Source organism: Lepisosteus oculatus, unplaced genomic scaffold (assembly GCF_040954835.1).
Source record: "Lepisosteus oculatus isolate fLepOcu1 unplaced genomic scaffold, fLepOcu1.hap2 HAP2_SCAFFOLD_63, whole genome shotgun sequence".
NCBI classification, from domain to species: domain Eukaryota; kingdom Metazoa; phylum Chordata; class Actinopteri; order Semionotiformes; family Lepisosteidae; genus Lepisosteus; species Lepisosteus oculatus.
In genome coordinates, this window is record NW_027168182.1 from 961,058 (window position 1) to 985,000 (window position 23,943).

General features: G+C 49.4%; 17 non-coding genes across 17 annotated transcripts; all 17 read right to left on the reverse strand.

The window, feature by feature from the left end:
* Positions 1-7,113: 7,113 nt before the first annotated feature.
* Positions 7,114-7,230, reverse strand: LOC138232446 (U5 spliceosomal RNA). Its single transcript, XR_011187175.1, has one exon. It is a non-coding gene; the product is annotated as a U5 spliceosomal RNA (small nuclear RNA).
* A 6,104-nt stretch (positions 7,231-13,334) lies between these two features.
* LOC138232416 (U5 spliceosomal RNA) lies at positions 13,335-13,451 on the reverse strand. Its single transcript, XR_011187145.1, has one exon. It is a non-coding gene; the product is annotated as a U5 spliceosomal RNA (small nuclear RNA).
* Positions 13,452-13,842: 391 nt separating this feature from the next.
* Positions 13,843-13,959, reverse strand: LOC138232434 (U5 spliceosomal RNA). Its single transcript, XR_011187163.1, has one exon. It is a non-coding gene; the product is annotated as a U5 spliceosomal RNA (small nuclear RNA).
* A 391-nt stretch (positions 13,960-14,350) lies between these two features.
* On the reverse strand, positions 14,351-14,467 carry LOC138232422 (U5 spliceosomal RNA). Its single transcript, XR_011187151.1, has one exon. It is a non-coding gene; the product is annotated as a U5 spliceosomal RNA (small nuclear RNA).
* Positions 14,468-14,858: 391 nt separating this feature from the next.
* On the reverse strand, positions 14,859-14,975 carry LOC138232417 (U5 spliceosomal RNA). Its single transcript, XR_011187146.1, has one exon. It is a non-coding gene; the product is annotated as a U5 spliceosomal RNA (small nuclear RNA).
* A 391-nt stretch (positions 14,976-15,366) lies between these two features.
* Positions 15,367-15,483, reverse strand: LOC138232435 (U5 spliceosomal RNA). Its single transcript, XR_011187164.1, has one exon. It is a non-coding gene; the product is annotated as a U5 spliceosomal RNA (small nuclear RNA).
* A 391-nt stretch (positions 15,484-15,874) lies between these two features.
* Positions 15,875-15,991, reverse strand: LOC138232440 (U5 spliceosomal RNA). The gene has a single exon (XR_011187169.1). It is a non-coding gene; the product is annotated as a U5 spliceosomal RNA (small nuclear RNA).
* Positions 15,992-17,038: 1,047 nt separating this feature from the next.
* On the reverse strand, positions 17,039-17,155 carry LOC138232418 (U5 spliceosomal RNA). The gene has a single exon (XR_011187147.1). It is a non-coding gene; the product is annotated as a U5 spliceosomal RNA (small nuclear RNA).
* A 391-nt stretch (positions 17,156-17,546) lies between these two features.
* LOC138232436 (U5 spliceosomal RNA) lies at positions 17,547-17,663 on the reverse strand. Its single transcript, XR_011187165.1, has one exon. It is a non-coding gene; the product is annotated as a U5 spliceosomal RNA (small nuclear RNA).
* A 391-nt stretch (positions 17,664-18,054) lies between these two features.
* LOC138232420 (U5 spliceosomal RNA) lies at positions 18,055-18,171 on the reverse strand. The gene has a single exon (XR_011187149.1). It is a non-coding gene; the product is annotated as a U5 spliceosomal RNA (small nuclear RNA).
* Positions 18,172-19,221: 1,050 nt separating this feature from the next.
* Positions 19,222-19,335, reverse strand: LOC138232461 (U5 spliceosomal RNA). The gene has a single exon (XR_011187190.1). It is a non-coding gene; the product is annotated as a U5 spliceosomal RNA (small nuclear RNA).
* A 390-nt stretch (positions 19,336-19,725) lies between these two features.
* Positions 19,726-19,842, reverse strand: LOC138232423 (U5 spliceosomal RNA). Its single transcript, XR_011187152.1, has one exon. It is a non-coding gene; the product is annotated as a U5 spliceosomal RNA (small nuclear RNA).
* Positions 19,843-20,233: 391 nt separating this feature from the next.
* LOC138232443 (U5 spliceosomal RNA) lies at positions 20,234-20,350 on the reverse strand. Its single transcript, XR_011187172.1, has one exon. It is a non-coding gene; the product is annotated as a U5 spliceosomal RNA (small nuclear RNA).
* A 391-nt stretch (positions 20,351-20,741) lies between these two features.
* Positions 20,742-20,858, reverse strand: LOC138232437 (U5 spliceosomal RNA). Its single transcript, XR_011187166.1, has one exon. It is a non-coding gene; the product is annotated as a U5 spliceosomal RNA (small nuclear RNA).
* Positions 20,859-21,248: 390 nt separating this feature from the next.
* On the reverse strand, positions 21,249-21,365 carry LOC138232419 (U5 spliceosomal RNA). The gene has a single exon (XR_011187148.1). It is a non-coding gene; the product is annotated as a U5 spliceosomal RNA (small nuclear RNA).
* A 387-nt stretch (positions 21,366-21,752) lies between these two features.
* LOC138232424 (U5 spliceosomal RNA) lies at positions 21,753-21,869 on the reverse strand. Its single transcript, XR_011187153.1, has one exon. It is a non-coding gene; the product is annotated as a U5 spliceosomal RNA (small nuclear RNA).
* A 391-nt stretch (positions 21,870-22,260) lies between these two features.
* On the reverse strand, positions 22,261-22,377 carry LOC138232456 (U5 spliceosomal RNA). The gene has a single exon (XR_011187185.1). It is a non-coding gene; the product is annotated as a U5 spliceosomal RNA (small nuclear RNA).
* Between the last annotated feature and the right edge of the window lie 1,566 nt (positions 22,378-23,943).

Here is a 23,943-nt window from a genome sequence, read left to right on the forward strand (position 1 = left end):
CGTCTAACACGAACGTAAATGCTTTTGAAAGTGCAGTGTGGTGCAGCTTGTAAAATCCTTGTCCACATTTGTGGTTTGTTGATGTTTGTTCTGTCTGCCAAAGTTGCATTTTGACATCCGGACGGGGGGACTTTATCATTTGAACGTGAAGCCAGCCTTAAACCCTCTGAGGTGTGACTGTCTGCCGGCACGTATTTTGTCAAAGGTATTTATTTTTTTTTAACGGAGAACGACTTTGAAAACGTATCCGCAGCCACCTCGCACTCCGTGTTAGATTATGGGAGGAATGCGGTGGTAGTGAGCTCGCTTTTGTCGTGGCCGAGTGGTTAAGGCGATGGGCTCGAAATGCGTTGGGGACTCCCCGCGCAGGTTCGAAACCTGCCGACTCCGGCGTCTGCCGCACGTCACCTTGTGCCTGTGCCTGTACTATAAAAACGCTAAATCGCTTGGACCCGCTGCCATGGAAAGCAATCCTTCAGATAACCGCACATCTTGGGTTAGGACCTCTGGTGTGTCTGTCTGCCAGCACGTATCTTGTGAAAGGTATTTTTTTTTAACGGAGAGCAACTTTAAAAAGGTATCCGCAGTCACCTCGCAGTCCGTGTTTGATTATAGGAGGAATGCGGCGGCGGCGGGCTCGCTTTTGTCGTGGTCGAGTGGTTAAGGCGATGGGCTCGAAATGCGTTGGGGACTCCCCGCGCAGGTTCGAAACCTGCCGACTCCGGCGTCTGCCGCATGTCGCCTTGTGCCTGCGCGGCAGAGGCGAAGTGCCGCTTCTCCTTTCCTGGTACTATAACAACGCGAAATCGCTTGGACCTTCTGCCATGGACATCAATTCTTCAGATAACCACACACTTTGCCTTCGCACCTCTGGTGCTCTGCTTATGCCTTTGAAAACCTAATGAATAAAGCTGAAAGAACCGACACGATATGTAGGTGCTGGTAAAGCACGCAGTAAAGAACTGTTAACAGCAAGGGTTTCAGTGGGTTAACTGAGGAGAAGGCGTGATCGCTAATTGTTGACTTTTTATTTGGTGTTAGAAACACTCTTACTGTGCATGACGTGCAACAAATGTAGCCACAGAAATTGCATCACGCTTTCATGTATGCTATTGCAAACACCAACGTTGCCTAGATAGAAAACCGAAATAGCCGTGGGTTTGCTTGCTGGTCTGAAGGATCTCTCTTCGAATCTCTATCATTTGTCAATGGAAGTAAAAGGCGCTGCAATCTGATACGTTCAGAATCAAACCCGCAGCTGTTGTTCGACTTTATTTCTTGACTAATTACAACTGAGTGTCGCATGAGCAGTTACATAAACTTGTCTGGTATATTTGAACACAAATGCCGTTCTTCAATTAAAACTAACAGTACATTGTCAGGGACATTCAGTTCTATACAAACAAGAGACAGACAAGAGAATATTTCTACCGTTCATGTGGACTACGTGTTGACTTACTGATCAGAATAATTAAAAGGGTCGGGCTCATAGCCGATGCAGTGCGTGCTAATTAGAACAGCAATGCTGAGCTCTCAGCACCGTACTGAGCCCAGGTGTTTTTCTAAAGCTGTCAGGTGCAGTTCATTTACATGAAGGAAATCTCTTACTGGGTACGATTACAATGCAGTAAGTAGCACAGACTACATAGGGAGTTGCCCGATGCGTTTAAAAACGACCCGAGCCAGGCAGGCGTCGAACCTGCAATCTCCTGATCCGTAGTCAGACGCGTTATCCATTGCACCACTGGCCCTGGTGTGACACTGCAGGACTGTAACCCAGTGAGATCAGCACTGCAACTAGTAAAATATTACCCCCGGTCCATTTTTTTCCAAAAGTGAGAAACACCTGTTTTCTACATTTTGTCTGTTTTAAAACCATATCTCTTTAAACCAAACCACGAGTTTGTCTTTTGCACTGATATTCTGATTCATTTCGATTTCAAAGAAAAAAAAAACATTATCTTCCAAAGCATCATAAAATTGTCGATTCTTCCAGACTCTACTTCTCTCTTGTAGTAGTACAGCAGACCTTTCCAGGTGAGCAGATCACAGAGTCCGAAATGAGCTTCCTCCATCAAGCAAAGTACCTGAACATGACTCTGTCTTCATAAAAGCGCCCCTGTAATAAAGAAATTAAATCCGAAATCAAGAGGGCAGTTGCCTACTGAAGTTCAAGAAGTCATCAATTTTAACCTAGCAACACATTAAAGGCTGCATCTATACAAGTACGATTCTAGAAATGCTCACCAGATTACGTTTTAAGAAGGAACTGCGCCTCAGGTTCCGCCGAGATCTTAAGTGGGATGGCAGGATTCAGAGTCCGGAGTGTGGACTGATGGCGCACGGAGGGTCCACATACTGTGGATCCCTCAGTGATCTTCCGCGTGTTTAAACCGCCAGCGTGTGACTCCCCTGTCCCCGTGACCTCATTGCTCTGCTCTCGCCTCTGTGCAGCTGAGCCCGACTCATGGTAAAGTGGAAAAAAATATGCCCTCAACGTGGGATTTACTCTGGATCGAGGATAGATGTCACCTTTTTATCGTTGAACAGGATGTATGTGATGTGGCGACTAGGTTCAATTTTGTATCCTTTTAAAAGATTAAGGACTGGGGTGAGCGTGATTTACCACCCTTTCAGCTAAGAACCCGACATGAGCACCGTTTAAGCTGCATAGACTCGGTCGTTTAACTCTTCTCCATTAGCAGGGTTAAGGTTAAAGAAAAAAAACATTGCTGACTTTTTTTTTGCCAGCCGCTAGCGCTGATTAGCAATGTTTGTATTTCATGTTTTGCAAGTTCCATCCATTTTAAGAAAAACAAGTCGTGTTAAAGACAGGAAATGAATACTTGCATTTAATTAAGTCTAGCTGTAGGCGGTTGTCTGTAAGGACCAGTTCTGTTCGAGAAGACAGAACAAAGAAGGCACCACTGGGATTCGGACTCAGGATCTCCTGTTTAAGAGACAAGCGCTTTAGCCAACTAAGCCACGGGGCCCCGGGAGGGTTGTCCTTTTGCAGCCACTTGGACACACCACTCAGACACATCTGCATTCGGTGTGTGCTCCGCCTGCTCGCTGAGCAAGTTGCCACCTTTACATACAATAGCAACATCGACACCAAGAGAAAGGATGACAAATGGCTTTTATCTGGAACTTTTCATGTCCAAGGAGCTCAATGTGCTTTCTGTGTACAACAGGGCCACTGAACTCCACACTGGCCACTGAAGCACAGCAGTGGCTTGCTGGCTTGACATCTCCCAAGGAAAATGTTGAAATCGCATGTGGAACAGGAAAAGGACCCTCGAGTACGAGGGAAAAAAAAGAAAAAGATCATCTGGAGCGCGCCAACCCATGTCTGGACAGCCCAGTTTCATTGACGAGGTGGCCGAGTGGTTAAGGCGATGGACTGCTAATCCATTGTGCTCTGCACGCATGGGTTCAAATCCCATCCTCTACGTTTGACGTTGGCCCTCCTTTTGTTTGCTCCAGTACTAGAGCCTTACATTTTCTAGCGGTGGCTGAACATGGTATAGTAGGCTAACGTTGGTATCGAGCAGTGGCAGTAACAGTATTTACGTGCCGCTGCTGCCAAGTGGCTCTGGGTTGAGACCGCGTTTTCACTTACTTGCAGCACAAACGGAGAAAGCGATTTTTGACAGTCTCTCGAGAGACTGTGCTAGGTGTTTAGGGATAGACTTTGTCAGTTCCCCCTGGGATGATGGCCTCTCAAATAGTTTGTGATTCCTCTAGACGTTTATACAGTAGAAGCCTGCTTCGTGGCTTAAATCCAAGCTAAGGAAACGAGTTTGAGGTCTGATGCAGAACTGCGAATTCAATGAAGGGGAACACTACAGTACATTGCACTGTATGTGTGAGGAAAGCTGCCCCCTTCTGTTCCTTGTCGACCGAACAGAGGACTGTAAAGGATACCGCCAAGAAACTTTAGGATGCTGGTTGGAATCCAGCTCCAAAGAAGCCCCTTTGGGTGTTATGTCATCAAAAAGTAAGAACAGAGAATCTCCCTTTGATCAAAAGCGCAACAGAACTGTTTTCCGTGGAGCAGGTTTCAGACCCGTAGACCTGTTTTATTTGTAGGGCAGGGCGCATTCCCAAACGCGAATCTCCTGTTTTAGAAATGCTTTGGGCGGCGTGAAGTGAAAATAAGAAGTGGGCTCCAGATGCACATGGAAGCAATCAAGTGTTTCATCCGAGCTGTTTCAAAGACTGCTCAACAGCTTTCCTTTTACAGAGGCCCAACGATTAATGATGGGGGTGCACCCTTCAATGTGCCTTACGACTCTAGGGAGTGATTGAGACGATTCGTAGCGTGTGTTCATTTCCCTCTATTCCCCATGTTGCAGTGGTAAGATGACGTAAATTCCTGCTTCGACACGTAACGGCATTATAATCAAGTGCAGGAGCTGAGGGCTTTTGTTTTGTTTCGTTTTCTATGGCGTTCGTAAGCGCGCAAAACAAAAACAATTCCTGCGTCTAACACGAATGTAAATGCTTTTGAAAGTGCAGTGTGGTGCAGCTTGTAAAATCCTTGTCCACATTTGTGGTTTGTTGATGTTTTTTCTGTCTGCCAAAGTTGCATTTTGACATCCAGACGGGGAGACTTTATCATTTGAACGTGAAGCCAGCCTTAAACCCTCTGAGGCGTGTCTGTCTGCCGGCATGTATCTTGTGAAAGGTATTTTTTTTTTTACGGAGAGCGACTTTAAAAAAGTTTCCGCAGCCACCTCGCACGCCGTTAGATTATAGGAGGAATGCGGCGGAGGGGAGCTCGCTGTAGTCGTGGCCGAGTAGTTAAGGCGATGGACTTGAAATCCACTGGGGACTCCCCGCTCAGGTTCGAATCTTGCCGACTACGGCGTCTGCCGCACGTCACCTTGTGCTTGTGCGGCAAAGGCGAAGTGCCGCTTCTCCTTTCCTGGTACTATAAAAATGCTACATCGCTTGGTCCTGCTTCCATGGAAAGCAGTTCTTCAGGTAATTCTACTCTCTTACCAAAGCTGTTAGGTTCCTTTCCGTGGTGAGATGGGTTGTCATGCAACGCTGCCACATAGTGCCGACAGACAAGTGTGTTGCGGGAGAAGAGAAAAGTGTTTGAAGATTTAAGAGTGTCTTAGGTGGAGCCAAAATCAAGTGTCACAAATGCAAGTGGGAAGATTTCCAATGTTTAATATGGTCAAAATAAGCGGAAGTTACCAGCTGGTCCGGCACAGTCTGCCATGCTTTTGTCATATACTGTAAAGTGGTGTCGAACTGGATGTCGAACTGGAGCCTCACCATTTGCATATGTGAGGCTCCAGTTATACATCGAGTGTCACATTAAATGACAAAAATGAAGAGAGTTAAAGCAGCTGGAGAGGTTTTCTTACAACTTTTGAGCTGACACAGTTTTGGAAAATGTTTCCTTCACGCTGCACTGAACAACATAGGCAGCCAAGAGTCTCCAAAACAAAACAGAATGGACAGATAGGAGAAAATTCCCACTTGTCCTGAAGTTCCCAAAATCCAGCACTGAGCGTAAACAAAGTGTCTAAGTAGCGTGGGAATGCTAACCCTAACCCTAGCTGGAGTTTGAGCAATCCGGCACTGAGCGTAAGAAGATGAGTCAAAGTAACGTCTAATCGGATTAGTTTCCTTAGAGCTGGTTCAGAGTTTGCTCAAGAGTTTACCTTTCACAGATGCGCAAAGAATTTTGGGGGTGCACGCTTCAAGGCGCCTTACAGCTGTAGGGAGTGATTCGAGACGATTCATGGCGTGTGCTCGTTCCCATATACCGTACGACCCGGGGTGCAGTGCTAGGATGACGTACAATACCGCTTGGGCACGTAACGGCGTTATATGCAAGTGCAGGACGTGAGGGTTTTCGTTTGTTTGTTTTGTTTTGCTCTGCTTTGCTTTGTTTTGCTTTCCATCGCGTTGGTAAGAGCGTAAATAAAAAGGCGATTCCTGCATCTACCACTAATGTAAGAGCTATTTCAAGTGCGACGTGGTGCGGCTTTTCAAATGCTTGTGGGCATTTCTCTGTTGTTGATTCTTTTTTTGTGTGTAACAAAGTGGCATTTTCATGTCCGGACGGGGAGACTTTATCATTCCGACATGAAGCCACCCTTAAGTCCTCTGAGGCGTGTCTGTCTGCAAGGCTTGTATTTTGGAAATGTTTTTTTGAAACGGAGAACGACTTTGAAATAGGCTTCCGCCGGCGCCTCGCGATCCAGGTAAGATTGTAGCAAGAACGCAGCGGCAATGGGGCTTGCTGTAGTCATGGCCGAGTGGTTAAGGCGATGGACTAGAAATCCATTGGGGTTTCCCTGCGCAGGTTCCAATCCTGCCGACTACGTTGTCCGCCTCCAGTCGGTGTGTTTCGGCACAAGCAAAGAAGCGCGCCTCTTTGCTGTTCCTGGTGGTTTTAAAACGCCCAATCGCTTGTACCCGGAAATAAGTTCTTCAGCGTCCGTGAATGGCATTTTGCAGCTGGAAGCAGATGTCGACGCGTTTTGCACAGAGCACCAAAAAAGCGTCTTTTTTGAAGGCCCAGGCACTGAGCATTGGTGGTTCAGTGGTAGAATTCTCCCCTGCCACACGGGCGGCTCGGGTTCGATTCTCGGCCAATGCAGTGGCTTTTGCAGCGAGTGGCTCCATCACTTGCATCCCCTTGCAACTCGCAACTGAAAACCCACTGAAGCTAAGCAGGTGTGAGCCAGGTCAGTACCCGGATTAGGGTGAGCTACAGGGAAAAACAAAGCTTCCAGCTGGAAGCGGTGTTAATGGTGCCGGCGGGGGGGCGCTCACCCTGAGGTCTGTTCGGGTCCCAATGCCCCAGTATAGTGACGGAGATGCTGTGTTGTAAAAGGGCGCTGTCTTTTGGATGAGATGTAAAAACGAGGTCACAGTGCTCTGTGGTCATTCAAAATGACTACCAAAACCTTTGACAAAAGCTCTTGGTAATTGATGGTCTTCAATAATGCTTCTCCTTTAGGTACATTTTAAATCAGCTGAAAAATGCTGTTTTGCATTCATGTGTTTAAGTAGCCTGTGCTACTTACTGCATTGTAAGAGCGATTGTGAGCGGTTTTGTTTTCTCTCTTTGACCAGCCCAGCTGCGCCCCACCCGAAGGCAGGGAAGCACAAAAATTGTATGGAACTCATTCATGCTCCTCTCCATGGAAATCTTTAGTAAAAGGCAAAAGATTTGTATGAGATGAAGAGAAACCAGAGTGCGTGGCAACACAGCTGCAGGAGCCCAGGCCGCCTTCAAAGCCTCTGCCCTGCCGGTCGTGGTTGGCAATGCACCTGGCCTTACAAACGAGCCAGTGGGGCCCGTTCAGCTCCGGGCTCATCGCCTGCGGCTCTCGGCTTACCTGGCAGGGGAGATACCTTGATCAGCCTGTAGTTGGAATAGTTGGATTGTTTTCTTGTTTTGTGGAAGCAGTGTTTGTTTTGCAGTTTGAGATGGCAACCTTTGGATCCCGCAAGAATGCTGTACGTTTTGAGCTTTTGGATGACCTCTTCATGGATCGTATGCAGTTCAGCAGAAAAGTGTTACAGAAGGAACTTGGCTTTGAACCTCGGCACTTGTATTTCATCTTCGCTCTCCCAGGTCAGAAAGCATTTGAGGTTGTTTTTGCTACCTATTCTCTGTTTGAACAATGTGTGGATGTGTTTGAGGCAAAAAGAGGGAAAGTTCCTGCCCTTGAGAAGATCAACTTGCAGCCTCTGACACAGAGAGAGAGGAAAACGGTGCATGTTGTTATGTTCTCGGAAATGGCAAAGACGGAGGACATTCACACCTGGCTTAAGCAGTACTGCACCGTCCACCATGGAACTGAGGTTAGAGATGTTGACGGTATAAAAACAGGAGCAAGGAAATTCGAGGTTCGCTTGCTACAGGACAATGTAAATGGAGGCTTAAGGCACCTGCCCTCTACAATCCGGCTGGGCGCCTGCAATGGCTATGTTTTTTATGTGGGACAACCAAAGGTGTGTCGGCGCTGTGGTGCTGTGGGACACCTGGCATCGTCTTGCACTGTGAAATGCTGCAAGACCTGTGGCAAACAGGGACATTAAGCCTCTGACTGTTCAATGCTGCCAAAGTGCAATTTATGTGGCTCGGAAGGACACGTTTTTAAGAACTGCCCTCACGCCTACGCCTATAAACTCAAAATGAGAAAGGATGAGGCAGTGCTTGTTTCAGCCAACCCGGCCCGAAAAAGCCAAAGCAAACAACAAGTCAAACAAAGAACCCTTGTTGGACAAAGAGTCTCAGCCTCCAGCCAGGATCAGTCCTGCTGTGGCTCCGGGGCCGGTGGAAGAGAAATCCACTTAGCCCCCACAACCGCAGACTGCACCAGACAAGCACGAGGGTTTGAAAACCCCCGAGAACAGCGAGGACCCCTCCCCCACTCCTGCTCCTCAGAACGAGGGCCAGTGTGGGGCCCCCCGGTGGAGCGGGTCCAGCGACGATACCCAGGATTCAGCGGAGCTGCTTTTCTCAGACTCTGCAAGTGCTACAGATGCCCTCCTCTCCTCCATCCAGTCCATCACGGAGGATCTGCAACAGCTGGTGGGTGAGGGGGAAGAGGAGACTGGTGCATCGGCTGCACCCCTTTCCCCTCGGTGCTCCCAGGAGCTGGACTTGAGGAAAAGGAAAAATGACTCTGTTTTCTCCCCGAGCGAGGAGGAAGGAGAGCATGGCGATGGGGACAGCTGGAACCCCTCCACCCCTCCCTCTACCCCCTTCCTTGAAATGGACTCCGTGAACGCTTTTACTGCTGCCACCCTGATGAAGGCTCATTCAGAGGATGGCTGGCAGGAAATTGGTAAGAAGAAAAAGAAAAAGAGAAGGTAACAGGTGAGACCGAAGAGAAATGTGTTTTGTAAAGACTGGTTCCACTTTCTTATGTAATATGGCTCTAAACATAATTTCTCTTAACACCAGAGGTATCAATGACAGAGTTAAATGCCAGTGTGTCTTTGATTACCTCCAGCAGAGAGAGGGAGATGTGTTGATGTTGCAGGAGTGTGCTTTAGCCTATCAAGAGAGGTATAAAAGCTTTGAAGATAGGTGGGATAAAGGGCCTTCTGTTTGGTCAGGGGACAATAACAACAGAGCCTCTGGCGTGGCCATTCTTTTCAAAGGATGGGCTTTCAAATTGAAAAGTATTCAGAGGGTCATAGATGGCAGGTTGCTGTGTGTGGATGTGGAATGGGGGACCGTTAACCTGCGGCTAATCAATGTGTATTGTCCTACTGACGTGGGAGGAAGGGTGGAGCTACTCAAGGCACTCTCTCCCCTATTGTTAAGTAGCACAGACGTGATAGTGGGAGGGGATTTTAATTGTATCTTAGAGCACACAGACAGGCAGTCTAGCTCTCTGATAAAATTGGATTCCAGCTCACTGGCCCTGCAAAACTTAGTTCAAGACTTTAAACTCTCAGACACATATAGATGTATATATCCCACAACAGCAGGATATACATGGTCAGGGAGGAATAGCAGCTCCAGAATTAACTATTGCTTTGTCTCAGAGAGAGTGAAAGTTGTTGGGGTCACTCTTCAGCCTGTCTTCTTCTCAGATCATCAGGCTTTAGGGTGTAGAGTGGAACTCCAGGGCGGGACTGTCTTTGGCCCAGGCTTCTGGAAACTCAACACAAAGCTGCTAGAGAACGAGGGGGTAGTATCCCGCTACAAGGAGAAACTATCACAGTGGCTGTCCTTGCAGTGTCTGTACGGGTCAGTAGGAGAGTGGTGGGAGGAGGTGAAGGTGAGGACAAAGGCCTTTTTCATGGCTGAGGGAAGGAAGGCTGCTGCCAGATGGAGAGGAGTGCTAGCCAGGAAACAGAGGCAGCTGCAGCGTCTCTACACGATGCTGCACAGTGGCTTCGATGTGCTCGAGGATATCACCCTTTTAAAAAAGGACATCCGGAGTACAGCCGAAGAAAGTAGTCGAGGAGTGCTGTTAAGAAGCAGAGTGCAGTTCTTGGAAGAAAATAAGAAGTGTACTCGCTTCTTTTTCAGGAAAGTGGTAGGCTCCAAGTCTGTCATGGAAAGTGTAGTTGATGAGGAGGGACGAGAGAGAACAGAGCCGAGTGCTATCCTCTCCTGCACCGAGGCCTTCTACTCAAGACTGTACAGCTCTACAGAGGTAAAGGATGAAGAAATTCATTTTTTTACCTCAAAGCTAGAAAACGTTTTGAGTGAAGAAGATAGGGAAGTACTTGAGAGGGATTTGACAGTAGAAGAGCTGAGACAGGCTATGGAGAGCTTACAGCAGGGGAAAACTCCGGGTGCTGACGGGCTCCCTAAAGAATTTTATTGCACCTTTTGGGATCTGCTTCAGGATCCACTACTGCTCCTATTCGAGGAAAGCTATAAGACAGAATTGCTGCCTGACTCCTTAAGAGAAGGCACTATCTCTCTCTTGTTTAAGAAAGGAGCAAAGAATGACATAAAGAACTGGAGACCCCTCAGCCTGTTAGGCGTGGACACTAAGATCCTGTCCAAAGCCCTTTTCCTGCGCCTACAAAATGTAGTGGCCTCACTGGTAGGGAAAGAACAGACTTGTGGGATAGCAGGACGCCTGATGAGCGACAACCTGGCCTTGTTGAGGGATGTCTGTCTGTACTCAGAGGATCGCTCCCTCCCTCTGTGCATTTTAAGTGTAGACCTAGAAAAGACCTTTGACCGCCTACCGGTCAAAGGCCGGTCACGCGGTGCGTGATTGGTTGACCGACAGGGGCACTCGTGGTCCGTTGGTCTGTCGTAGAAAGACTTACTGTAAACGTCTTTACTGTGCCCGTTGTAGATATTGAATTTTACCACTGAAGGGAAATCTTAGTAGCTGAGCATAAAAAGAATAGGAGCATACTGTAACGCGTGTGAAGGCCATAAACGATATTAATTTTGGAACGTAAACATACAGTATATAGCTGGTCTTGGTACTTTAAAGAAAAAAATACACACCAGTATTCCATTTCTCCCTAAACATTGTAAGCTTCGAAGTCTTTAACTAACGTGATACCGGAGTCAACAAGCATACTTTTAGAATTTGATTAAAAGGGAATATAATATGGAATCGCGTATCTCAAGAATTTAATAACGGTATGATTATATCCGTGTACTGCGGCAGAGCTATGTAGGGCTGTTTCGCCTGCCTGATCATGCGAGCTGTCTTATAGCCTACTGGTCTAGGTGCGTGACTACCAACTGGCAGGTTGTGTGTTTGAATCCAGCTGCTGCTGGACTTTTCATTTTTATTTATTTATTTTTTAATCGCGTAACATAAACATATTACCGTATGCAAACTGTACTGTATACAGTATGTATATGTATATTTAATGTCTTAACTGTGCCCGTTTAATTGAATTAAAAAAAAAATATTTAACACGAACATTAAGCTGTTTACATCTTCCGCCTGAGAACAGTCACCCGTTGCTACCCAACGCAGAATGGTGATTGGCTGACACCATCTGACACCCCTCTGATTGGAGAAAAAAGACGTGCTGGTGTGCTATACCAGGAAGAGGATTTCTTTCTATTCAAAACGTGTATTTTAAAAGTTTAAGAAGTAAAAACCTTACAGCGTACACAGATTTCTAAACTGATCAGGATCGTTATCTTTGTCTTATGCATAATAATGTTCACCGCTCTGTCCAGCAAATTAATAATAAACTTTATTTTATATAGCTTTTTAAATGAATAAGTAATTAGATTGCTCATAAACCTAATCACTTGCTTTTTCTTTTTATTTAGGCTCAGATTTCAACTATAGATCATATTATTAATAACCATAATAACAACCAACCAACAAAAACAACCATATAAACATAATACCAACCAAAAACATAGATAACAACCACAATACAAAATCAAATAATCAAACCATTTTACACTCGCAAAGTCCTCCAATTATCATAATCCCGCCCCTTATGCAAAACCAAACCTTCCTCCCATCCCAGTTTATCCTGTTTATCATAAACAAAATCCACCTCAATTTTCAACATAAAGCATTACATAAAATCAATACCTCAACACTCCATACTCAACAACGATAATTCACAAACAGCCAGAACATGTAACTACACATTCCCAAACATACCTACTTTCCATAGCCCCGCCCCTTATGCAAAACCAACATCCCTCCCCTGTTCTCTCTTTCCCCTGGCGGTTGTAATTGTTTTTATTTTCAAATAAATTTTAGCAAAGTCATGTATTTTAAAAATCTTAAGATTTTTCTATTTATGTCTTTATTTAGTGGTTTCATTAGTGACAAAGGCTAAACTTTCTTGGAAAAATGTCTTTTATGTAAACCATGTTTGCTATTAATTCATTCAGGGCTAAAATATGTTCATTGTCTTCTAATGAAAGAAGGGTTCCTTTCGCCGTAGTCGGGAGCCTAGCCTTTAACTAGTAAGTACTGTATTTACTGGGTTTTTGAGGGGGTGTCTTTCGCTGGAAATCTCGCCTCCTACTTTGAAAATACCCGTGAAACCGGTTCAATTCGTCACAGCCAGCACTCCTGCAGAGAGTTGGGTTGTACAGTACTTGCAGTGTATACAGTACACGCGTTATGCTCTTCGTTAATGTCTGTGAAGTTTTATTTAATCTCTGAGCCATACTGATTCTTCTGGAAGCACACCAGTATTCCACTTTCTCCCTAAACATTTTTAGGATCAGAGTCTTACATGTGGTTATTTCGAAAACGTTTGTACGTGCTCCTTCTTACCATGTTACTGTTTACCGTTACTGACCATATTAAGTTTAAGTGCCTGTGGGCACTTTTCCTGTCCGTGGGGGGTGGACCGTCTTTCATTAGAAGGTTAGTCTGTTCTACTCTGAGAATGTAGAGGGGGTGGGAAGTGCCCGCGGTCATTTAATTAGTATTAAAATCTTAGTTATCTTTCTAGTTCACAGGTTTGCATGCATAATTTAATTTTGAAAGCCACTGAGACATCAGGTACTACTGTTGTATTTATGAAAAAGAAACAAAACAAAAAACATACTAACAACTGTGCCATCCTACTCCTTAGTTAATACATTTTATTATTCATAAACAGTTAACATTGTTAGCAAAATATTTTGAATTATATTTAACCCTATTTTTTCTTTAGTTTTGTATTTAACTTATTATATGATAGTCAGACTTAATGTATATTAATGTATATTTGAACAATGAAAATACTTGGGGGACACTTCCCGCCCCCCAAAGAAAAGAGCGCCAATCAGACGGCCGGAGACCGAGGACTCGCGGAGCAGGCGGCCACAATCACCATTACAAGAGCGATTGCGAACGTGCTTGTTTTCTCTCTTTGACCAGCTAAGCTGCGCCCCACCCGAAGGCAGGGAAGCACAAAAATTGCATGGAACTCATTCATGCTCCTCTCCACGGAAATCTTTAGTAAAAGGCGAAAGATTTGTACGAGATGAAGAGAAACCAGAGTGCGTGGTTGCACAGCTGCAGGAGCCCAGGCCGCCTTCAAGGCCTCTGCCCTGCCGGTCGTGGTTGGCAATACACCTGGCCTTACAAACGAGCCAGTGGGGCCCGTTCAGCTCCGGGCTCATCGCCTGCGGCTCACGGCTTGCGAGCGTGCCCAATCCGTGCGATAACTCGGAAAACACCCGGCCACACTGTGCCGGAAACGACGCACTCTGGGAAGCCGCTATGCAAAGCGAGGTCCCAAGATCCCCTGCGGCCGGACACTTCCCGCCCCCCAAAGAAAAGAGCGCCAATCAGACGGCCGGAGACCGAGAACTCGCGGAGCAGACAGCCACAATCGCCATATCAAGAGTGATTGCGAACGTTTTTGTTTTCTCTCTTTGACCAGCCCAGCTGCGCCCCACCCGAAGGCAGGGAAGCACAAAAATTGCATGGAACTCATTCATGCTCCTCTCCATGGAAATCTTTAGTAAAAGGCGAAAGATTTGTACGAGATGAAGAGAAACCAGAGTGCGTGGCTGCACAGCTGCAGGAGCCCAGCCCGCCTTCAAAGCCTCTGCGCTGCCGGTCATGGTTGGCAATGCACCTGGCCTTACAAACGAGCCAGTGGGGCCCGTTCAGCTCCGGGCTCATCGCCTGCGGCTCACGGCTTGCGAGCGTGCCCAATCCGTGCGATAACTCGGAAAACACCCGGCCACACTGTGCCGGAAACGACGCACTCTGGGAAGCCGCTATGCAAAGCGAGGTCCCAAGATCCCCTGCGGCCGGACACTTCCCGCCCCCCAAAGAAAAGAGCGCCAATCAGACGGCCGGAGACCGAGAACTCGCGGAGCAGACAGCCACAATCGCCATATCAAGAGTGATTGCGAACGTTTTTGTTTTCTCTCTTTGACCAGCCCAGCTGCGCCCCACCCGAAGACAGGGAAGCACAAAAATTGCATGGAACTCATTCATGCTCCTCTCCACGGAAATCTTTAGTAAAAGGCGAAAGATTTGTACGAGATGAAGAGAAACCAGAGTGCGTGGCTGCACAGCTGCAGGAGCCCAGCCCGCCTTCAAAGCCTCTGCGCTGCCGGTCATGGTTGGCAATGCACCTGGCCTTACAAACGAGCCAGTGGGGCCCGTTCAGCTCCGGGCTCATCGCCTGCGGCTCTCAGCTTGCGGCCGTGCCCAATCCGTGCGATAAGTCGGAAAACACCCAGCCACACTGTGCCGGAAACGACGCACTCTGGGAAGCCGCTATGCAAAGCGAGGTCCCAAGATCCCCTGCGGCCGGACACTTCACACCCCCCAAAGAAAAGAGCGCCAATCAGACGGCCGGAGACCGAGGACTCGCGGAGCAGACGGCCACAATCACCATTACAAGAGCGATTGCGAACGTGCTTGTTTTCTCTCTTTGACCAGCTAGGCTGCGCCCCACCCGAAGGCAGGGAAGCACAAAAATTGCATGGAACTCATTCATGCTCCTCTCCACGGAAATCTTTAGTAAAAGGCGAAAGATTTGTACGAGATGAAGAGAAACCAGAGTGCGTGGTTGCACAGCTGCAGGAGCCCAGGCCGCCTTCAAGGCCTCTGCCCTGCCGGTCGTGGTTGGCAATACACCTGGCCTTACAAACGAGCCAGTGGGGCCCGTTCAGCTCCGGGCTCATCGCCTGCGGCTCACGGCTTGCGAGCGTGCCCAATCCGTGCGATAACTCGGAAAACACCCGGCCACACTGTGCCGGAAACGACGCACTCTGGGAAGCCGCTATGCAAAGCGAGGTCCCAAGATCCCCTGCGGCCGGACACTTCCCGCCCCCCAAAGAAAAGAGCGCCAATCAGACGGCCGGAGACCGAGAACTCGCGGAGCAGACAGCCACAATCGCCATATCAAGAGTGATTGCGAACGTTTTTGTTTTCTCTCTTTGACCAGCCCAGCTGCGCCCCACCCGAAGGCAGGGAAGCACAAAAATTGCATGGAACTCATTCATGCTCCTCTCCATGGAAATCTTTAGTAAAAGGCGAAAGATTTGTACGAGATGAAGAGAAACCAGAGTGCGTGGCTGCACAGCTGCAGGAGCCCAGCCCGCCTTCAAAGCCTCTGCGCTGCCGGTCATGGTTGGCAATGCACCTGGCCTTACAAACGAGCCAGTGGGGCCCGTTCAGCTCCGGGCTCATCGCCTGCGGCTCACGGCTTGCGAGCGTGCCCAATCCGTGCGATAACTCGGAAAACACCCGGCCACACTGTGCCGGAAACGACGCACTCTGGGAAGCCGCTATGCAAAGCGAGGTCCCAAGATCCCCTGCGGCCGGACACTTCCCGCCCCCCAAAGAAAAGAGCGCCAATCAGACGGCCGGAGACCGAGAACTCGCGGAGCAGACAGCCACAATCGCCATATCAAGAGTGATTGCGAACGTTTTTGTTTTCTCTCTTTGACCAGCCCAGCTGCGCCCCACCCGAAGACAGGGAAGCACAAAAATTGCATGGAACTCATTCATGCTCCTCTCCATGGAAATCTTTAGTAAAAGGCGAAAGATTTGTACGAGATGAAGAGAAACCAGAGTGCGTGGCTGCACAGCTGCAGGAGCCCAGCCCGCCTTCAAAGCCTCTGCGCTGCCGGTCATGGTTGGCAATGCACCTGGCCTTACAAACGAGCCAGTGGGGCCCGTTCAGCTCCGGGCTCATCGCCTGCGGCTCTCAGCTTGCGGCCGTGCCCAATCCGTGCGATAAGTCGGAAAACACCCAGCCACACTGTGCCGGAAACGACGCACTCTGGGAAGCCGCTATGCAAAGCGAGGTCCCAAGATCCCCTGCGGCCGGACACTTCACACCCCCCAAAGAAAAGAGCGCCAATCAGACGGCCGGAGACCGAGGACTCGCGGAGCAGACGGCCACAATCACCATTACAAGAGCGATTGCGAACGTGCTTGTTTTCTCTCTTTGACCAGCTAGGCTGCGCCCCACCCGAAGGCAGGGAAGCACAAAAATTGCATGGAACTCATTCATGCTCCTCTCCACGGAAATCTTTAGTAAAAGGCGAAATTAAGTCTAAGTGCCTGTGGGCACTTTTCCTGTCCGTGGGGGGTGGACCGTCTTTCATTAGAAGGTTAGTCTGTTCTACTCTGAGAATGTAGAGGGGGTGGGAAGTGCCCGCGGTCATTTAATTAGTATTACAATCTTAGTTATCTTTCTAGTTCACAGGTTTGCATGCATAATTTAATTTTGAAAGCCACTGAGACATCAGGTACTACTGTTGTATTTATGAAAAAGAAACAAAACAAAAAACATACTAACAACTGTGCCATCCTACTCCTTAGTTAATACATTTTATTATTCATAAACAGTTAACATTGTTAGCAAAATATTTTGAATTATATTTAACCCTATTTTTTCTTTAGTTTTGTATTTAACTTATTATATGATAGTCAGACTTAATGTATATTAATGTATATTTGAACAATGAAAATACTTGGGGGACACTTCCCGCCCCCCAAAGAAAAGAGCGCCAATCAGACGGCCGGAGACCGAGGACTCGCGGAGCAGGCGGCCACAATCACCATTACAAGAGCGATTGCGAACGTGCTTGTTTTCTCTCTTTGACCAGCTAAGCTGCGCCCCACCCGAAGGCAGGGAAGCACAAAAATTGCATGGAACTCATTCATGCTCCTCTCCACGGAAATCTTTAGTAAAAGGCGAAAGATTTGTACGAGATGAAGAGAAACCAGAGTGCGTGGTTGCACAGCTGCAGGAGCCCAGGCCGCCTTCAAGGCCTCTGCCCTGCCGGTCGTGGTTGGCAATACACCTGGCCTTACAAACGAGCCAGTGGGGCCCGTTCAGCTCCGGGCTCATCGCCTGCGGCTCACGGCTTGCGAGCGTGCCCAATCCGTGCGATAACTCGGAAAACACCCGGCCACACTGTGCCGGAAACGACGCACTCTGGGAAGCCGCTATGCAAAGCGAGGTCCCAAGATCCCCTGCGGCCGGACACTTCCCGCCCCCCAAAGAAAAGAGCGCCAATCAGACGGCCGGAGACCGAGAACTCGCGGAGCAGACAGCCACAATCGCCATATCAAGAGTGATTGCGAACGTTTTTGTTTTCTCTCTTTGACCAGCCCAGCTGCGCCCCACCCGAAGGCAGGGAAGCACAAAAATTGCATGGAACTCATTCATGCTCCTCTCCATGGAAATCTTTAGTAAAAGGCGAAAGATTTGTACGAGATGAAGAGAAACCAGAGTGCGTGGCTGCACAGCTGCAGGAGCCCAGCCCGCCTTCAAAGCCTCTGCGCTGCCGGTCATGGTTGGCAATGCACCTGGCCTTACAAACGAGCCAGTGGGGCCCGTTCAGCTCCGGGCTCATCGCCTGCGGCTCACGGCTTGCGAGCGTGCCCAATCCGTGCGATAACTCGGAAAACACCCGGCCACACTGTGCCGGAAACGACGCACTCTGGGAAGCCGCTATGCAAAGCGAGGTCCCAAGATCCCCTGCGGCCGGACACTTCCCGCCCCCCAAAGAAAAGAGCGCCAATCAGACGGCCGGAGACCGAGAACTCGCGGAGCAGACAGCCACAATCGCCATATCAAGAGTGATTGCGAACGTTTTTGTTTTCTCTCTTTGACCAGCCCAGCTGCGCCCCACCCGAAAACAGGGAAGCACAAAAATTGCATGGAACTCATTCATGCTCCTCTCCACGGAAATCTTTAGTAAAAGGCGAAAGATTTGTACGAGATGAAGAGAAACCAGAGTGCGTGGCTGCACAGCTGCAGGAGCCCAGCCCGCCTTCAAAGCCTCTGCGCTGCCGGTCATGGTTGGCAATGCACCTGGCCTTACAAACGAGCCAGTGGGGCCCGTTCAGCTCCGGGCTCATCGCCTGCGGCTCTCAGCTTGCGGCCGTGCCCAATCCGTGCGATAAGTCGGAAAACACCCAGCCACACTGTGCCGGAAACGACGCACTCTGGGAAGCCGCTATGCAAAGCGAGGTCCCAAGATCCCCTGCGGCCGGACACTTCACACCCCCCAAAGAAAAGAGCGCCAATCAGACGGCCGGAGACCGAGGACTCGCGGAGCAGACGGCCACAATCACCATTACAAGAGCGATTGCGAACGTGCTTGTTTTCTCTCTTTGACCAGCTAGGCTGCGCCCCACCCGAAGGCAGGGAAGCACAAAAATTGCATGGAACTCATTCATGCTCCTCTCCACGGAAATCTTTAGTAAAAGGCGAAATTAAGTCTAAGTGCCTGTGGGCACTTTTCCTGTCCGTGGGGGGTGGACCGTCTTTCATTAGAAGGTTAGTCTGTTCTACTCTGAGAATGTAGAGGGGGTGGGAAGTGCCCGCGGTCATTTAATTAGTATTACAATCTTAGTTATCTTTCTAGTTCACAGGTTTGCATGCATAATTTAATTTTGAAAGCCACTGAGACATCAGGTACTACTGTTGTATTTATGAAAAAGAAACAAAACAAAAAACATACTAACAACTGTGCCATCCTACTCCTTAGTTAATACATTTTATTATTCATAAACAGTTAACATTGTTAGCAAAATATTTTGAATTATATTTAACCCTATTTTTTCTTTAGTTTTGTATTTAACTTATTATATGATAGTCAGACTTAATGTATATTAATGTATATTTGAACAATGAAAATACTTGGGGGACACTTCCCGCCCCCCAAAGAAAAGAGCGCCAATCAGACGGCCGGAGACCGAGGACTCGCGGAGCAGGCGGCCACAATCACCATTACAAGAGCGATTGCGAACGTGCTTGTTTTCTCTCTTTGACCAACCCAGCTGCGACCCACCCGAAGACAGAAAAGCACAAAAATTGCATGTAACTCATTCATGCGCCTCTCCACAGAAATCTTTAGTAAAAGGCGAAAGATTCGGACGAGATGAAGGGAAACCAGAGTGCGTGGCTGCACAGCTGCAGGAGCCCAGGCCGCCTTCAAAGCCTCTGCGCTTCCGGTCATGGTTGGCAATGCACCTGGCCTTACAAACTAGCCAGTGGGGCCCGTTCAGCTCCGGGCTCATCGCCTGCGGCTCTCAGCTTGCGAGCGTGCCCAATCCGCGCGATAACTCGGAAAACACCCGGCCACACTGTGCCGGAAACGACGCACTCTGGGAAGCCGCTATGCAGGCAAGGTCCCAAGATCCCCTGTGGCCGGACACTTCCCGCCCCCCAAAGAAAAGAGCGCCAATCAGACGGCCGGAGACCGAGGACTCGCGGAGCAGACGGCCACAATCACCATTACAAGAGCGATTGCGAACGTGCTTGTTTTCTCTCTTTGACCAGCTAGGCTGCGCCCCACCCGAAGGCAGGGAAGCACAAAAATTGCATGGAACTCATTCATGCTCCTCTCCACGGAAATCTTTAGTAAAAGGCGAAAGATTTGTACGAGATGAAGAGAAACCAAAGTGCGTGGCTGCACAGCTGCAGGAGCCCAGGCCGCCTTCAAGGCCTCTGCCCTGCCGGTCGTGGTTGGCAATACACCTGGCCTTACAAACGAGCCAGTGGGGCCCGTTCAGCTCCGGGCTCATCGCCTGCGGCTCACGGCTTGCGAGCGTGCCCAATCCGTGCGATAACTCGGAAAACACCCAGCCACACTGTGCCGGAAACGACGCACTCTGGGAAGCCGCTATGCAAAGCGAGGTCCCAAGATCCCCTGCGGCCGGACTCTTCCCACCCCCCAAAGAAAAGAGCGCCAATCAGACGGCCGGAGACCGAGGACTCGCGGAGCAGACTGCCACAATCGCCATAACAAGAGTGATTGCGAACGTTTTTGTTTTCTCTCTTTGACCAGCCAGGCTGCGCCCCACCCGAAGGCAGGGAAGCACAAAAATTGCATGGAACTCATTCATGCTCCTCTCCACAGAAATCTTTAGTAAAAGGCGAAAGATTTGTACGAGATGAAGAGAAACCAAAGTGCGTGGCTGCACAGCTGCAGGAGCCCAGGCCGCCTTCAAGGCCTCTGCCCTGCCGGTCGTGGTTGGCAATACACCTGGCCTTACAAACGAGCCAGTGGGGCCCGTTCAGCTCCGGGCTCATCGCCTGCGGCTCACGGCTTGCGAGCGTGCCCAATCTGTGCGATAACTCGGAAAACACCCGGCCACACTGTGCCGGAAACGACGCACTCTGGGAAGCCGCTATGCAAAGCGAGGTCCCAAGATCCCCTGCGGCCGGACACTTCCCGCCCCCCAAAGAAAAGAGCGCCAATCAGACGGCCGGAGACCGAGAACTCGCGGAGCAGACAGCCACAATCGCCATATCAAGAGTGATTGCGAACGTTTTTGTTTTCTCTCTTTGACCAGCCCAGCTGCGCCCCACCCGAAGGCAGGGAAGCACAAAAATTGCATGGAACTCATTCATGCTCCTCTCCACGGAAATCTTTAGTAAAAGGCGAAAAATTTGTACGAGATGAAGAGAAAGCAGAGTGCGTGGCTGCACAGCTGCAGGAGCCCAGCCCGCTTTCAAAGCCTCTGCGCTGCCGGTCATGGTTGGCAATGCACCTGGCCTTACAAACGAGCCAGTGGGGCCCGTTCAGCTCCGGGCTCATCGCCTGCGGCTCACGGCTTGCGAGCGTGCCCAATCCGCGCGATAACTCGGAAAACACCCGGCCACACTGTGCCGGAAACGACGCACTCTGGGAAGCCGCTATGCAGGCAAGGTCCCAAGATCCCCTGCGGCCGGACACTTCCCGCCCCCCAAAGAAAAGAGCGCCAATCAGACGGCCGGAGACCGAGGACTCGCGGAGCAGACAGGCACAATCGCCATAACAAGAGTGATTGCGAACGTTTTTGTTTTCTCTCTTTGACCAGCCCAGCTGCGCCCCACCCGAAGGCAGGGAAGCACAAAAATTGCATGGAACTCATTCATGCTCCTCTCCACGGAAATCTTTAGTAAAAGGCGAAAGATTTGTACGAGATGAAGAGAAACCAGAGTGCGTGGCTGCACAGCTGCAGGAGCCCAGCCCGCCTTCAAAGCCTCTGCGCTGCCGGTCATGGTTGGCAATGCACCTGGCCTTACAAACGAGCCAGTGGGGCCCGTTCAGCTCCGGGCTCATCGCCTGCGGCTCACGGCTTGCGAGCGTGCCCAATCCGTGCGATAACTCGGAAAACACCCGGCCACACTGTGCCGGAAACGACGCACTCTGGGAAGCCGCTATGCAAAGCGAGGTCCCAAGATCCCCTGCGGCCGGACACTTCCCACCCCCAAAGAAAAGAGCGCCAATCAGACGGCCGGAGACCGCGGACTCTCGGAGCAGACTGCCACAATCGCCATAAGACCAATTGCGAGCGTTTTTGTTTTCTCTCTTTGACCAGCCAGGTTGCGCCCCACCCGAAGGCAGGGAAGCATAAAAATTGCATGGAACTCCTTCATGCTCCTCTCCACGGAAATCTTTAGTAAAAGGCGAAAGATTTGTACGAGATGAAGAGAAACCAGAGTGCGTGGCTGCACAGCTGCAGGAGCCCAGGCCGCCTTCAAGGCCTCTGCCCTGCCGGTCGTGGTTGGCAATACACCTGGCCTTACAAACGAGCCAGTGGGGCCCGTTCAGCTCCGGGCTCATCGCCTGCGGCTCACGGCTTGCGAGCGTGCCCAATCCGTGCGATAACTCGGAAAACACCCGGCCACACTGTGCCGGAAACGACGCACTCTGGGAAGCCGCTATGCAAAGCGAGGTCCCAAGATCCCCTGCGGCCGGACACTTCCCGCCCCCCAAAGAAAAGAGCGCCAATCAGAAAGCCGGAGACCGAGGACTTGCGGAGCAGACGGCCACAATTGCCATAACAAGAGTGATTGCGAACGTTTTTGTTTTCTCTCTTTGACCAGCCAGGCTGCGCCCCACCCGAAAGCAGGGAAGCACAAAAATTGCATGGAACTTATTCATGCTCCTCTCCACGGAAATTTTTAGTAAAAGGCGAAAGATTTGTATGAGATGAAGAGAAACCAGAGTGCGTGGCTGCATAGCTTCAGGAGCCCAGACCGCATTCAAAGCCTCTGCGCTGCCGGTCGTGGTTGGCAATGCACCTGGCCTTACAAACTAGCCAGTGGGGCCCGTTCAGCCCCGGGCTCATCGCCTGCGGCTCTCGGCTTGTGGGCGTGCCCAATCCGTGCGATAACTCGGAAAACACCCGGCCACACTGTGTCGGAAACGACGCACTGTAAGGCACCTTGAAGCGTGCACCCCCAACATTCTTCTTTGCACATCTGTGAAAGGTAAACTCTTGAGCAAACTCTGAACCAGCTCTAAGGAAACTAATCCGATTAGACATTACTTTGACTCATCCTTTAAGGGACCCTTGATAATTGGAGAAATCAATGATTTCGAATGAATTCTGTATGCGTTAAAAGACAGCTATACACAGAAAACATGCAGGACACTGCTCATGATGTTTCCCGAGCCGAAACACAGTGCGTTTTTCCAAGCCATCTGACAAAGCCCACCCACTGAAAACTGCACTGGTGCTAATAACGCCAAGGTCACGGGTTCGAGCCCCGCACAGGCCAGGCCAGGAGAAGAGAAAAGTGTTTGAAGATTTAAGAGTGTCTTAGGTGGAGCCAAAATCAAGTGTCACAAATACAAGTGGGAGGATTTCCAATGTTTAATATGGTAAAAATAAGCGGAAGTTATCTGCCGGTCCGGCACAGTCTGCCATGCTTTTGTCATATACTGTAAAGTGGTGTCGAACTGGAGCCTCACCATTTGCATATGTGAGGCTCCAGTTATACATCGAGTGTCACATTAAATGACAAAAATGAAGAGAGTTAAAGCAGCTGGAGAGGTTTTCTTACAACTTTTGAGCTGACACAGTTTTGGAAAATGTTTCCTTCACGCTGCACTGTACAACATAGGCAGCCAAGAGTCTCCAAAACAAAACAGAATTGACAGATAGGAGAAAATTCCCACTCATCCTGAAGTTCCCAAAATCCAGCACTGAGCGTAAACAAAGTGTCTAAGTAGCGTGGGAATGCTAACCCTAACCCTAGCTGGAGTTTGAGCAATCCAGCACTGAGCGTAAAAAGATGAGTCAAAGTAACGTCTAATCGGATTAGTTTCCTTAGAGCTGGTTCAGAGTCTGCTCAAGAGTTTACCTTTCACACATGCGCAAAGAAGAATGTTGGGGGTGCACGCTTCAAGGCGCCTTACAGCTGTAGGGAGTGATTCGAGACGATTCGTGGCGTGTGCTCGTTCCCATATACCGTACGCCCCGGGGTGCAGTGCTAGGATGATGTACAATACCGCTTGGGCACGTAACGGCGTTATACGCAAGGTTTTCGTTTGTTCGTTTTGTTTTGCTCTGCTTTGCTTTGTTTTGCTTTCCATCGCGTTGGTAAGAGCGTAAATAAAAAGGCGATTCCTGCGTCTACCACTAATGTAAGAGCTATTTCAAGTGCGACGTGGTGCGGCTTTTCAAATGCTTGTGGGCATTTCTCTGTTGTTGATTCTTTTTTTGTGTGTAACAAAGTGGCATTTTCATGTCCGGACGGGGAGACTTTATCATTCCGACATGAAGCCACCCT